The sequence below is a fragment of the Mobula hypostoma genome, chromosome 30, assembly GCF_963921235.1.
Source record: "Mobula hypostoma chromosome 30, sMobHyp1.1, whole genome shotgun sequence".
NCBI lineage: Eukaryota > Metazoa > Chordata > Chondrichthyes > Myliobatiformes > Myliobatidae > Mobula > Mobula hypostoma.
The window spans coordinates 3186631-3201999 of NC_086126.1; positions in this window are offsets into that span (position 1 = coordinate 3186631).

Consider the following 15369-nt stretch of genomic DNA (forward strand, 5'->3'; position numbering starts at 1 on the left):
TTGTGAGCAGGTTTGGGCCCCTTGTCTGAGAAAAGATGTGCTGGCATTGGAGAGGGCCCAGGGAAACCTCTGTTAATGGTAGGAGTCCGTTGCACATAAAAGGTTGCAAACCCCTGGTCTAGAGGAGGTTCATGGAGAGGAGAGGGTTAATGTATGAACAGGGGTGAGAAATTTCTTTAGCCAGAGGGTGGCGAATCTGTGGAATTGATTGCTACAATCATTGAAGCCAAGTCATTGGGCATGCGTAAGGCGCAGGTTGATAAGTTCTTGATTAGTCAGGGCACCAAAAGTTAGGGGGAGAAGGCAGGGGAATGGGGTTGAGGGGGAAAACAGATCAGCCATGATGGAATGATGGGGCAGAATCTACGGGCCGAATGGCCTAATTCTGCTCCCATGTCTCATGGTCGTATAGTCCCAGCTGCCTGTGTTCCATCATAACCCTCCACCCCCACCCGCCCAGGTACCTGTCCGAAAGCTTGAAATTATTCCAGTCAGGCAGCATCGATAGAGGAGAATAGAGTTACCGGTCCTGAAGACGGTTTATTCCTCTCCATAGATGCTGCCTGACCTGCCGAGTCCCCCCAGCATTTTGTGTTGTTCTGGACTCGTTCACCCGGTTTTCTGCCCTCCAAACACAAAACTGTGTACAACTGTCAGAAATTTAATTTTAATTTAATCAACATCAGTTCAACAAGGCAAGGCATTTAACATCACATTCAAAGGCAGCCATCTCGCGAGAGGGCCACGGGTTTCGAGCATTCGGAATGTCGGCTGAGGGGATCCCCAGCTGTGAGGGCGAGTGGAGTGTGGTCTCCGGTTCAGCTCCCCATCAGTCCCGTTTCTTGAAGTTCTCGATGTTGGCGAGGAAAAAGCCCGCTGGAACCAGCATCACTACGGCTATGGTGCCCAATCCAATGAAGGTCTCCTGTGGCGGACGGAGAGAGGAAGTCTGATCAGTGAACGGGAGAACGCAGACATCCCACCGCTGTGGTAAGTGCAGTGGAAGGTGTGAGGGAGGGGAATCGTCACGGGACGCAGGAGACAGTGGGCGTCTCGGATCGGGGCGGAACAGGGTCAAAGTGCGGCAGCTGTCAAGCGAGGGAACAGTGCCGTTAACTACAGAGGATTCCGGGGGGCCGAGGCAGCGTGCGCGAGCCTCATGGTGCGGAGGCTGCAGGGGGCCCGAGCCGATGTTCGACTCCACTCTGCCGATTAAAGCCGCAAGGGCGTTTGAAACAGAGGCAAATGCGAAGGGTGAGCTGCCCGCCTTTTGATCGCTCTGCTGCTGGACAGGGGAGACTGCCCAGCCTGCCACTCTGCCTGAGGATTTTTGCGTTTCTTTTGGGTATGCAGGGGCAGGGGGAGATCCTCCAGAGTCTTGCTCCAGACTACAGCATCTCCAACCTCCCACTAAAGTAGAGGTTCCCAACCTGGGGTCTGAATACCTCTCTGTTAATGGTAGGGAGGAGTCCATGGCATTAAAAAGGCCGGGAAACACCCCCCTCGCTTGGCTTTGCAGATGAACTGAGGCTGCAGTGATGCCTGGCTTCGAGTCTTTTGTCAGACTTCAGGTCTGACTACTGTTGCACGATTTATTTCTCTCTCTCTGTGCATTGGGTGGTTGGCAGTCTTTTTTTAAAAAAAGGGCTCTTTTGAGGTTTATTTTGTGGCTGTCTGTAAGCAGACAAATCTAAAGGATGTGCAACGTATAAATAATTAGATATTAATTGAACTTTAAACTTTATGACATCTACCTTTAAAACATCCTTTGCAAATTTTCTCTGTATGTTCCACCCTACCGACTTTTTACTGATATCTCGCCACCTCCAGCCCCTCTGCTCTTTATAACGGCCATCTCACCTCTCCACTCTCAGTCCTAATGTAGGTTTTCAACCAGAAACAATTCCTTACCACCCATCCACCAGCACAAGGGTCGGGAACACCCCCTCCCCAGCTCTAAACCTTTCCAACTCACCGTTCCTCCAGATCCCAGCGTTCCCCGTCTCCCTCTAAACCAGAGGTTCCCAACATGGGTTCCACAGGTCAACAGTGGGGGGGGGGGGTCCATGGCATGAGAAAAGCTGGGAACTCCCGCCCCCCGCGCCTTTCAATCACAACTGCGGCCACCTCCTCAATCCGCATACCCAACACCCAGTTGGGGTGGAATAAAAACCCAGAGAAATCTTTCCTCCCTCTCCCCCTGAACAGGTGCCCTTTAGTTTTAGACCCCCTCCCCAATCTGACTTTGCCGAATCTGCCTCCATCATGACTGCTGGGTAATAAGGAAATCTCTTCCTCGCTGGTAGATAACAAAGGACTCTCCTCCTTGCCACTGGATATTAAGGGAATATTCTCCTTGCCGCTGGATATTAAGGGAATATTCTCCTTGCCACTGGATATTAAGGGAATATTCTCCTTGCCAGTGGATATTAAGGGAATATCCTCCTTGCTGCTGGATATTAAGGGAATATCCTTCTTGCCGCTGGATATTAAGGGAATATTCTCCTTGCCACTAGATATTAAGGGAATATTCTCCTTGCCAGTGGATATTAAGGGAATATCCTCCTTGCTGCTGGATATTAAGGGAATATTCTCCTTGCCAGTGGATATTAAGGGAATATTCTCCATGCTGCTGGACATTAAGGGAATATCCTCCTTGCCACTGGATATTAAGGGAATATCCTCCTTGCCAGTGGATATTAAGGGAATATCCTCCTTGCCACTGGATATTAAGGGAATATTCTCCCTGCTGCTGGATATTAAGGGAATATTCTCCCTGCTGCTGGATATTAAGGGAATATCCTCCTTGCCACTGGATATTAAGGGAATATCCTCCTTGCCAGTGGATATTAAGGGAATATCCTCCTTGCCACTGGATATTAAGGGAATATCCTCCTTGCCACTGGATATTAAGGGAATATTCTCCTTGCTGCTAAATTTCAAGGGTGAGACGCATTCACCGCGATGCCATTAAAATATAGACCCGGAAGGAGGTGCCGAGCGGTCGCTTCCTTGTTCTAATGAGCGGGTAAAGGCCTGGAAGAGAGATGATCAGCCCGTCCATCCCCTCTAGAGAAGCAGCCAAGGGGCCCTTTCCACACCCCTCCCTCCCCGCCCCGCCCCAGGCCCGGGCCCGAGGCTCAGGCGACCCCCGAGGCCTTTGCGGCCCTGAAGCGCCGGACTCACCGCGGTGCCGACCGGGCTGCGGGCCGCCTTGACAGTATAACCGGCCCGGGGCATCAGCGCCACCGACCTCGGGGTCGGGGCCCGGGCGAGGCGAGCGAGCCCTCGGAAAACGGCGGACGACATGGCGATCGAAGCGGCTGCGGCAAGGGTAGCGGAAGTGATCTTAGACACGTGACCTCCGGGCGCCGGTATCCAGGAAGTGACGTCGCCCACAGTCGTCCCGCCCCCTACCTTAAAACTTGGAAATTAACGTCTTCAGCCCTTCTGACTTTTCATGGCCACCGGTTGGGCTGGAGTGTGGGGTAGAGAATTGGGGAAGGGAGAAAAAACTCATTACTTCTCTTTCAAATAAAAATTAAATTACCCCCAGAAAGCCCTGTAGGCTGTAAGTAATGAAAGACCACAGTGTGAATGAAAGTCACTCCCATAACTTCACAAAGTTTTTAAATGAAAACCATCAGCCCCCAAAAGACTGTTATGAAGCCTGCACTTGATTTCTTTCAACCTTATATGCTTCCTTGTTGGCAGAATCTCAGATGGTGATGAGAGGGCGTCCAGGAGTGAGATATATCAGCTGGTTGAGTGGTGTCACAGCAACAACCTGGCACGCAACACCATAGTTCCCTCCAGGCTCGACAAGAAGCTCAGAGACCTCAGCCTTGACCCTGCCTTGTGAAGCTGGATCCTGGACTTCCTGTCAGATCGCCGGCCGGTGGTAAGAGTGGACTCCCTCACCTCCAACCCTCCGATTCTCAATACCCTCAGGGCTGCGTACTGAGTCCCCTCCTTTACTCCCTGTGTACCCATGACTGTATCACCACCCACAGCTCCAATCTGCTAATTAAATTTGCTGATGACACTACATTGATTGGCCTGATCTCAAACAATAACGAGGTGGCCTACAGGGAAGAAGTCATCTCTCTGACAGATTGGTGTCAAGAAAACAACTTCTCCCCCATTGTCGCAAAAACAAACGGGCTGGTTGTGGATTACAGGAGGAAAGGAGACACGCTAGTCCCTATTGACTACACCAGCTGTGTGGTGAAAAAGGCACAACAGTGCCTCTTTCTCCTCAGGTGGTTGAAGAAATTTAGTATGGGCCCCCAAATCCTAAGAACTTTCTACAGGGGCACAATTGAGAGCATCCTGACTGGTGAGAGACTTTCTAAAATCTTTCCTAATGTTGATAGTCATTGTGATAGATGTAAAACTGAGATAGCTACACTGACACATATGTTTTGGTCTTGTTCTATATTGGAACAGTTCTGGAAGTTGGTTTTCTCAACAATTTCTACAGCACTTAAAATTAATTTACAACCTAATAAATTAACTGTGCTCTTTGGAATAGTTCCTCAAAATATTCATGGTATTTCTGTGTCTGACCAATATGCTATTGCATTTGTTACATTGATAGCTAGGAGGGCCATTTTGTTGAAGAGGAAGGATACATCAGCTCCCACTTTGTCACAATAGTTCTCTCAAGTGATGCTATGTCTTAGTTTGGAGAAAATTAGAAGTCGAACCTTTGAACCTTTATTTGATTTTGAGAAAAGATGAGAAAAGATGGGGCTCATTTGCTCGTTATTATCATTTGAGTTAATTGATATAATTTTTCCACGATCTAATTGTAAGTTTTTTTGTATATTTTCCTTTCTTGCTGGTGGTTTGATGCTTATCTTGAGAAGCTTTTTGTATGACGCATGGCTCCGGGGTTGTACACCTAATGGGTTCTTTTTTTTTCTCACTTTTCCGCTTTGTAGGTTTTTTTTCAATCTTTAAGATAATGTTTTTTTTTGAGGCATTGTAAGTGTTGTTACTTCGATGTACTCATGTTATTTTTCCTGTATGTAACAATAAAAAGATTTGAAAAGAAAGAAAAGAGCATCCTGACTGGCTGCATCACTGTCTGGTACGGGAACTGTACTTCCCTCAATCGCAGGACTCTGCAGAGAGTGGTGCGGACAGCCCAGCGCATCTGTAGATGTGAACTTCCCACTATTCAGGACATTTACAAAGACAGGTGTGTAAAAAGGGCCCGAAGGATCATTAGGGACCCGAGTCACCCCAACCACAAACTGTTCCAGCTGCTACCATCCGGGAAACGGTACCGCAGCATAAAAGCCAGGACCAACAGGCTCCGGGACAGCTTCTTCCACCAGGCCATCAGACTGATTAATTCATGCTGATTTGAGTGTACCGTATATTACACTGACTGTTCTATTTATTGTAAATTACTATGATTGCACGTGGCACATTTAAGAGGAGACATAAAGGTTTTTACTCCTCGTGTGTGTGAAGGATGTAAGAAATAAAGTCAATTCAATTGCATTAGTTATTTAACTATTTAATATATATACTTACTGTAATTCACAGTTCTTCTCTATTATTACGTATTGCATTGTACTGCTGCCTCAAAGATAATAAATTTTGCGATGTATACTGGTGATGTTAAACTTGATTCCGGTTCTGATTCACACTGTAACGGGATACGTTCAACTGTTTCATAACGATGACAAAGCCCACACAGCCCGGAGTGATGTTTTCCAACAAGATATGAGGAATAATTAAGCACAGAATGGCCAGTTCTGAGTTGTGTCAAACTAGTTCCTCCCCTCCTCCCATAATCCCAGCAGTTTTATGTGTTTAGTAAAGCTGTCTCCCCTCATGCCCATTATCTCACAAGTCTTGCCATTAAACCCCTAATTCTTAACCCTGCCGACCCCTTAGCCTCTTGATCGGCTATATCCACAGATGCAGTTTCAACACCTTTCGTAGCTAAACAAGCCACCCACTCATTTCCCGTGCAGGGACCCACAGGAAGCCAAATCGCAATCGGGTTCCATATCACTGGTGTATGTCGTGTGAAATTTGTCGACTTTGCAGCAGCAGGTCACTGAAATGAATAATCATGGAGGAAAAACTGTGAATTTCAGTAAATATATATATATAAAATAGTTTGTGACGGGGGTCCTGAATTACCCCTATAAACTGTGCTCGACTACCCCTATGAACTGTGCTTTTGAAAAGAGGGAGAGAGAGTTATTTAACACAAATACCTTGTTAAAAAGAGAGAGAGAGACGAAGACTGCTCACAGTTTGTTTATACTCTCTACAAGGACATGGTCTGCTTGTACATTCTCACACAGACAGAGAAGGGAGGAGCTGTTTGAATAACAGTTGGTACTCAGCACGGGGAGGTAAATAGGAGGTCAGATGATAGACCTCAGGCACATGGTTTTTGGACACTGAACGAGCTTTGTTGTGCCCACAGAAAAAGTGGGTTTTTGGAGGATCGATCAGTGGCTCCTGCAGTGTGAACAGGGCGTGACCGGTGGGGAGTTGTCCATGTGTCCAATCCTTGCCTGGATTGATAATTCCACCACAGAAGAATGGTCCCCTTTGTTGTGGTCACAGTTGGTGACTTTTAAAGGATTTCTGACGACAACGGGAAGATCGACGGCGTCAGCTCACCAGAAGACTCAAATCTCTCCCCCTCTCTCTCCATCACTACTCAACTCAATACCACGAACTGAACTAAACTTTACTCATCATGATAAGACTATCTATTTACCCCTAGACATGAAGAAGCTTGGTTTTCATATATATTCCACACTTACTTATATATAATCATTGCTAACCTGTTTGATTCATCTGCATTTATATTACTATATTGCGTAGTTACTAATAAATATTATCAGTTAATAGCAATACCAGACTCCAAAGTGGTTTCCGCTTCTGCTTGTTCTTTAACCCATCACGGGGTACGTGACAAGTTAAGTTTTAAAAATCTTGAGGTAGTGTTCATGGGTTGGATGGCAAAGGAAGTCAAGGATCCGGTTGCAGAGGGAGCCACAGTGGCCCAGGTTCTGTAGCTTTGTGTGTTTTGATAATAAGGAGTCTGTAGTCTTCTCCCCTTGGCCACGTGCTGCAGTTTCCGCCCGCAGTGGATAGATGTACCGGTTGGTAGATAGTTTGCTGGTGGGCCTTTCACACCTTGGTGGCGTTTTTGCCATTTCCTTAGCATTTGACTGCTTTTTTTTGTGAGGCCGAGTTTCCATCTCGACCCAGCACGGAGGAGCCAGTCGGATTCGAACCCTGGACCGTTCGCCTCCAAGTCTGGTGCTGATGCCACTACGCGCACCGGCCGGCTGGTAGGTTAACTGGTTGTTGTAAGTTGTCCCACGTCTAGGTGAGGATTAAACCTGGGAATTGCTGGGTGGCTCAAAGAGGCCTACTCTGACTGTAAATAAATATTTGCTTTGAACTTCTGCAGTGCTCTATTGGCCTCTCAAAGCCCAACCCTACGTCTCCATTGTGAGAGGTGGAAACGGGTAAGTCAAGATGGCGCCTACGTACAACGTTCCAATGATAATCAGGATTTTCTACCTTCTGCCCTTGACAGTGTGAGTTTCCTCCGCATGCTCCTCTGGCCAGCATCTTCTGGATGGGTCACAAAACCATCTTTTCCACTTCTTTTAGGTCTTTTACATTTGCTCCTCATCTTGAATGTGACCCTGGAACCGTTGGGGACTGTGTTTCGCCATTTGGAGATCGCTCGGGCGCTCCAGCGCTCTGCCGTCTCCGAGGGGATTCTGGGAGGCAGCGTGCACAGACCTTGTAGCAGGGCAGGCAGCAGGATTGGGTGCAAGCCGATGTCTGGCTGCTCTTTGCCAATTAAAGCCCCCATTGTTCACCGATTAAAGCAACAGGGGAGATTGAAGCAGCGGAGGGTGAGGCTTTTGATCGGGTGCTCAGTACCAGAGAGGGCAGAGCCTGCCACTGTGCCCGGACAGTGTTGCCCGAGGACGTTTTTTACGTTTTGGATGTGGACTTGGACTATAGATTCTTTTTTTTTAAGTTTTGCATTTTATATATTCTGTGTTTTTTTTGCCTAATTGTCTCGTTTTTTTTGTGTGGGGAGGGGGATTTTGGGGGTCGATGTGCCTGATCCGTTTTGCTGGGTTTTTGTGTGGGAGGAGGGATTTGGGGGTCGATGTGTCTGATCCATTTTGCTGGGTTTTTGTGTGGGAGGAAGGATTTGGGGGTCGATGTGTCTGATCCGTTTTGCTGGGTTTTTGTGTGGGAGGAGGGATTTGGGGGCCGATGTGCCTGATCCATTTTTTTTTTATTTTTGCGAGGTAGTGGGAATTGGGGTGGATGATCGTGCTGCCTTTCTTTTCTTTCTTGGCTTTATGGCCACCCAGAACACTGAAGAGTTCCAGAGCTGTATACTTTGATAATAAATGGACCTTTGAACAGAGCTCTGGTGAAGCTGTGTGGCTGATACCTTGTACAGGAGATACAATGGTTTAAGAAACACTGATAAACTCCAAACATACCGTCGGCTTTGGACGATGGAGTCTGGAGGTCATCGATGGCTTATGCTCCACTGTGAACTAAGGGCCCTAGAAGTCAAGAAAAAGCTTCCCATTATATTCCTAAAACCAATAGGACCCTTGCCACTCCTGTAGCCCCCAGGGGTAGGGTACTGCCATGATTACTGAGGGGCTTCCTCACCCAACCCAACCTCTCCTTGTCCAGAATCATAAGAACGCTATACCTGTGGTTACAGTGTTGAGGGATGTGTCGGCGAATGTACAGCTCACCAGCAGGTTAACTGACAAAACAGATTTGTCCTGAACTGTGCATTAAGTGGCAGGGACAGACCTTTAATTAACAATGTGCTGGAACATTCATCTATTCAAAGTGCATTTATTATCGAAGTGTGTATGGAGTGTTCACCCTGAGATTTATTATCAAACTGTGTATGGAGTATACAGCCCTGAGATTTATTATCAAACTGTGTATGTAGTATACAGCCCTGAGATTTATTATCCAAGTGTGTATGCTGTGTACACCCCTGAGATCTGTCTTGCTGCAGACAGCCACAAAACAATGAAATACCATGGAACCCATTCAAAGAAAACATCAGACACCCAGTGAGCAAAAAACAAAGAACAAAATGGCGCAAACAGCAGAAAACATAGAATATAAAACGTCGAACCACAGAGTCATTGGAACAGTTCAGTTCAGTTCAGTTCAGTTCCCTGCTGTGTCGCTCACCAACTGCAGGCCGCAGAGCCAGTGCAGCCCAGTCAAAATCACACAAAATACCAATAAAAAAGGACCAGCCAGAAACCAGAAACACATCATTACGTGAACTAAAGAGTGCAATCCACAAACCGTGTCGATTAAACCTTGCCCAAGACCCGGGACTCCAGCAGCATTGAGCGAGAGGGAAAGAGAGACCAGTCAAACGCAGGCACCTTCCTCCGGGATCAGTGAGTGAGAGGAAGAGAGAGACCGCTCAGACGCAGGCAGAAGACACTGACCACCCACTCTCGTCCTCGTTGATTTCAACCTTGCTGGACACTTTCATCGGTGGGAAATGGAGTCGATCATTGGCTCGTGCCCCGTCCCCAGGATTCTTCGATTCCACACGCTGCACCGTAAATCTCACCGAACCCCCTCGCAGACAGCAAAGCACCAGATCGCGCCATCAAAGTGTAAACCACAGGTTCCAACAGTAGCGGAATCATATTTGAAGAAAGACAAAGAAGTAAACAAGTAGCTTCGTGGACTTCCTGCGGGACGTCGCTGTTGGTTGCGATGTCACTGGCGCCATCTTCACCTGGTGTCTTCCCCTGTGCAGTTTCGATGGGAATGTCCACACCCAATACCCGCTACAAAGCTTCAGTTGGAAGTTAGATTAGAACATAGAACATTACAGCACAGTCCAGGCCCTTCAGCCCATCATGTTGTGCTGACCATTAACCCACTCCAAGATCAATCTAACCCTTCCCTCCCATATAGTCCTCCATTTTTCTATCATCCACGTGCCTATCTAAGAGTCTCTTAAATGTCCCTGGTGTATCTGCCTCCACCACCACCCTTGGCACACCCACCACTCTCCGTGTAAAAAACCTACCTCTGACATCCACCCTATACTTTCCTCCAATCACCTTAAAGTTATGGTCCCTCGTATTCCATGGTACCTCCCTCATCAGCTGTGGTTGGCAGCTCATCTAGGAGAAGGAAACCTCTCATCTCAAACCTCCGCTGCCTTGCAGCCATACCCGCTCGTGGGGAAGGCTTTGGGAGTAAACCCTGAGGGAAAAATCCGGAGCTGGAGTCCCTAAGGGAGTGCTACGTTGAGTTCAACGCTGACTGGCAACTCCTGCGACGCCGCTGGTGCCAAACTGTATCAGTCTCTGCCGGTCCTTTGTATTCATTAGGAGGGTGGAGAGGGGGAGTCTGCTGCATGTTCTCCACATCGTACTGCCTAGGCTTGCCTACCATGGAGGCAGCTAGGGCACAACATCCATGGTCTTCCTCGACCAATGGGCGGCTTAGGACTAAGGCACTTAAAGCTGCTGATTCTGCCCGTATCTGACTCAGCCATGAGACCTGGCATGTGATCTCCCAACTTCCCCTTTCTGAAGTCAGTGATAAGCTCTTTGTGTTTGTTGAAGCTGAGTGAGAGATTGTTCAGAATCAGGTTAGAAACATAGAAACCCTACAGCACAATACAGGCCCTTCGGCCCACGAAGCTGTGCTGAAAATATCCTTACATTAGAACTACCTAGGCTTACCCATAGCCCTCTATTTTTCTGAGCTCCAGGAGTCTCTTAAAAGACCCTATTGTTTCCACCTCCACTCCCGTCACCGGCAGCCCATTCCACGCACTCACCACTCTCTGTTGCCTGACATCTCCTCTAAACCTACTTCAAAGCACCTTAAAACTACACCCTCTTGTGTCAGCCATTTCAGCCCTGGGAAAAAGCCTCTGACTATCCACACGATCAATGCCTCTCATCATCTTATACATCTCTATCAGGTCACCTCTCATCCTCCGTCGTTCAGGCAGAAAAGGCCAAGTTCACTCAACCTATTCTCATAAGGCATGCTCCCGAATACAGGCAACATCCTTGTAAATCTCCTCTGCACCCTTTATATAGCTTCCACATCCTTCCTGTAGTGAGGCGACCAGAAATGCGCACAGTACTCCAAATGGGGTCTGACCAGGGTCCTATATAGCGGCAACATTACCTCTCAGTTCTTAAACTCAATCCCACGATTGATGAAGGCCAATACGCTGTACGCCTTCTTAACTACGTAGTCAACCTGCACAGCAGCTTTGGGTGTCCTATGGACTCGGACCCCAAGATCCCTCTGATCCTCCACACTGCCAAGAGTCTTACAATTAATACTATAATCTGCCATCATATTTGACATAACAAAATGAACCACCTCACACCTATCTGGGTTGAACTCCATCTGCCACTTCTCAGCCCAGTTTTGCATCCTATCAATGTCCCGCTGTAACCTCTGACAGCCCTCCACACTGTCCACAACACCCTCAACCTTTATGTCATCAGCAAATTTACTAACCTTTCCCTTCACTTCCTCATCCAGGTCATTTATAAAAATCACAAAGATTAGGAGTTGCAGAACAGATCCCTGAGGCACTCCACTGGTCACCAACCTCCATGCAGAATATGACCCGTCTGCAACCACTCTTTGCCTTCTGTGGGCAAGCCAATTCTTGGATCCCATGCCTCCTTACTTTCTCAATAAGCCTTGCATGGGGTACCTTATTAAATGCCTTGCTAAAATCCATATACGTCGTCGTTGTCGTGGCTATCTCTCGAGGTCGAGGATGATGGTCTTCGTTCTGTTGATCTATTTTTGGGCTCTCAAGTGGCTTATGAGTCCAATCTTGGCTTTGAAAGTTCTTTCGCATTCAGGACAGGTAGTTCCAGATGGCAGATCGAGCTTTGGCTGTTGCTGCCTCTCTTTCCATTTTCTACTCTTTTCTTCTAATTCTGCACATCTGTTGGCTTCAAAAGTTGTTGTTCCTTCTCGGATGATGGCTTGCCAGAGTTTTCTGTCCTTGGCATTGGTTTCCCACTTGTTGATGTCGATGTTACACTTCTTCATGTTGGCTTTTAAGATGTCTTTGAATCTCTTCTGTTGTCCGCCTCTTTTACGTTTGCCTTCTTTAAGCTGGGAGCAGAAGATTTGTTTCGGCAGACGTTTGTCTTTCATCCGAACAACATGACCGCTCCATCTTAGTTGGTTCCTGATGACGTAGACTTCAATGCTTCTTGTTTTTGCTTCATTTAGCATGCTGACGTTGGTTCTTCTATCTTCCCAGCTGAATTTAGGATGTTTCGAAGACAGCGTTGACCTCACCAAAGCCTTTGACTTGGTATCAAGGGAACTCCTATGGGATGTCCTATCCACCTATGGATGCCCTGAAAAGTACATTTGAATCCTGAGACTCCTCCACGATGGCATGCTTGCCACAGTCATGGTCAGCAACAGTAACTGTGAGCCTTTTCAAGTTAGATCAGGAGAATCCATATACACTATATCTACTGCTCTACCTTCATCAGTGCACATACTCACATCCTCCAAAAATTCAATCAGGCTCGTAAGGCACGGACCTGCCTTTGACAAAGCTATGCTGACCATTCCTAATCATATTATGCCTCTCCAAATGTTCATAAATCCTGCCTCTCAGGATCTTCTCCATCAATTTGCCAACCACTGAAGTAAGACTCACTGGTCTATAATTTCCTGGGCTATCTCTACTCCCTTTCTTGAATAAGGGAACAACATCCACGACCCTCCAATCCTCCAGAACCTCTCTCGTCCTCATTGATGATGCAACGATCCCGGTGACTTACCCAACTTGATGCTTTCCAAAAGCCCCAGCACATCCTCTTCCTTAATATCCACATGCTGAAGCTTTTCAGTCCACTGCAGGTCATCCCTACAATCACCAAGATCCTTTTCCGTAGTGAATACTGAAGTAAAGTATTCATTAAGTACCTCCTCTATTTCCTCCGGTTCCATACACACTTTTCCACTGTCACACTTGATTAGTCCTATTCTTTCACGTCTTATCCTCTTGCTCTTCACATACTTGTAGAATGCCTTGGAGTTTTCCTTAATCCTATCTGCCAATGCCTTCTCATGGCCCCTTCTGGCTCTCCTAATTTCATTCTTAAGCTCCTTCCTGCAAACGTTATAATCTTCTAGATTTCTATCATCACCTAGTTTTTGAACCTTTTACAAGCTCTTCTTTTCTTCTTGACTAGATTTACAACAGCTTTTGTACACCACGGTCCTGTACCCTACCATCCCTTCCCTGTCTCATTGGAATGTACGTATGCAGAACCCCACACAAATATCCCTTGAACATTTGCCACATTTCTTCTGTACGTTTCCCTGAGAACATCTGTTTCCAATTTATGCTTCCAAGCTCCTGCCTGATAGCCTCATATTTCCCCTTACTCCAATTCAACATTTTCCTAACTTGTCTGTTCCTATCCCTCTCCAATGCTATGGTAAAGGAGATAGAGTTGTGATCACTATCTCCAAAATGCTCTCCCACTGAGAGACCTGACACCTGACCAGGTTCATTTCCCAATACCAGATCAAGTACAGCCTCTCCTTTTGTAGGCTTATCTACATATTGTGTCAAGAAACCTTCCTGAACACACCTAACAAACTCCACCCCATCTAAACCCCTCGCTCTAGGGACATGCCAATCGATATTTGGGAAATTAAAATCTCCCACCACAACAACCCTGTTATTATTACACCTTTCCAGAATCTGTCTCCCTATCTGCTCCTCGATGTCCGTTACTATTGGGTGGTCTATAAAAATACCCAGTAGAGTTATTAACCCCTTCCTGTTTCTAAATTCCACCCACAGAGACTCTGTAGACAATCCCTCCATGACTTCCTCCTTTTCTGCAGCCGTGACACTATCTCTGATCAACAGCCACACCCGCACCTCTTTTGCCTCCCTCTCTGTCCTTTCTGAAATATCTAAAGCCTGGCACTCAAAGTAACCATTCCTGCCCCTGAGCCATCCAAGTCTCTGTAATGGCCACAACATCATAGCTCCAAGTACTGATCCACGCTCTAAGCTCATCCGCTTTGTTCATAATACTTGCATTAAAAGAGACACATCTCAAACCATCGGTCTGAGTGTGTCCCTTCTCTATCACCTGCCTCTCCTTCCTCTCGCACTGTCTCCAAGCTTTCTCTGTTTGTGAGCCAACCGCCTCTTCCTCTGCCTCTTTAGTTTGCTTCCCAACCCCCAGCAATTCTAGTTCAAACTCTCCCCATAGCCTTAGCAAACCTTCCTGCCAGGATATTCGTCCCCCTAGGATTCAAGTGGAACCCATCCTTTTTGTACAGGTCACTCCTGCCCCAAAAGTGGTCCCAATGATCCAGAAATCTGAATCCCTGCCTCCTGCTCCAATCTCTCAGCCACGCATTTATCCTCCACCTCACTCTATTCCTATACTCACTGTCACGTGACACAGGCAGTAATCCTGAGATGACAACCTTTGTGGTCCTGCTTCTCAACTTCTTTCCTAACTCCCTGTAGTCTGTTTTCAGGACCTCCTCCCTTTTCCTACCTATATCGTTGGAACCAATATGTAACATGACCCCTGGCTGTTCTCCTTCCCACTTCAGGATGTAGACAGACAGATAGATACACAGATAGACCTCTACAGTATACCTCTTCCTATGGATGCTGCCTGGCCTGCTGTGTTCACCAGCATTTTTTGTGTGTTGCTTGAAATTCCAGCATCTGCAGATTTCCTTGTGTTTGCATAGATATACAGATAGATAGTTAGATACAGACAGATATATAGTTAGACAGACAGATAGATATAGATACATAGATAGACAGATAAGAAGATAGATACACAGACAGACAGATAGATGTATAATACTGAGAACATGCACTGGAGGGTGAAAGTGGAGGCTTGTGGAATCAGTTCAGTGTTGGGGTGAGTGAAGTTAACCAGACTGGTTAGGTAATATCTGTTCCTGAATTTGGTGGGGTGCACGTCCTCGACAGCAAATCCAGGTCAGTGCAGATGGGCTACAATATTCCCTGCTCATCCTGAGGCTGCGTGCTCACCCCTCTGCTCTACCCTCGTCACACGCGCCACTGTGTGCTTACGCCCAGCTCGAACGCCCCCCCCCCACAAACCTGCTGATGAGTCAGTGTAAAGAACTGAGATCGAAGATGTGGCCACGCAGTGTCACAATAACGGTTTCCCCGTCAAAGCTGACAAACCACCCACAGAGCTTGTTGCTGACTCCTGAAAGGGGAAGTCAGGGGAACGGTCATCAGCAGGGGATAAGGGG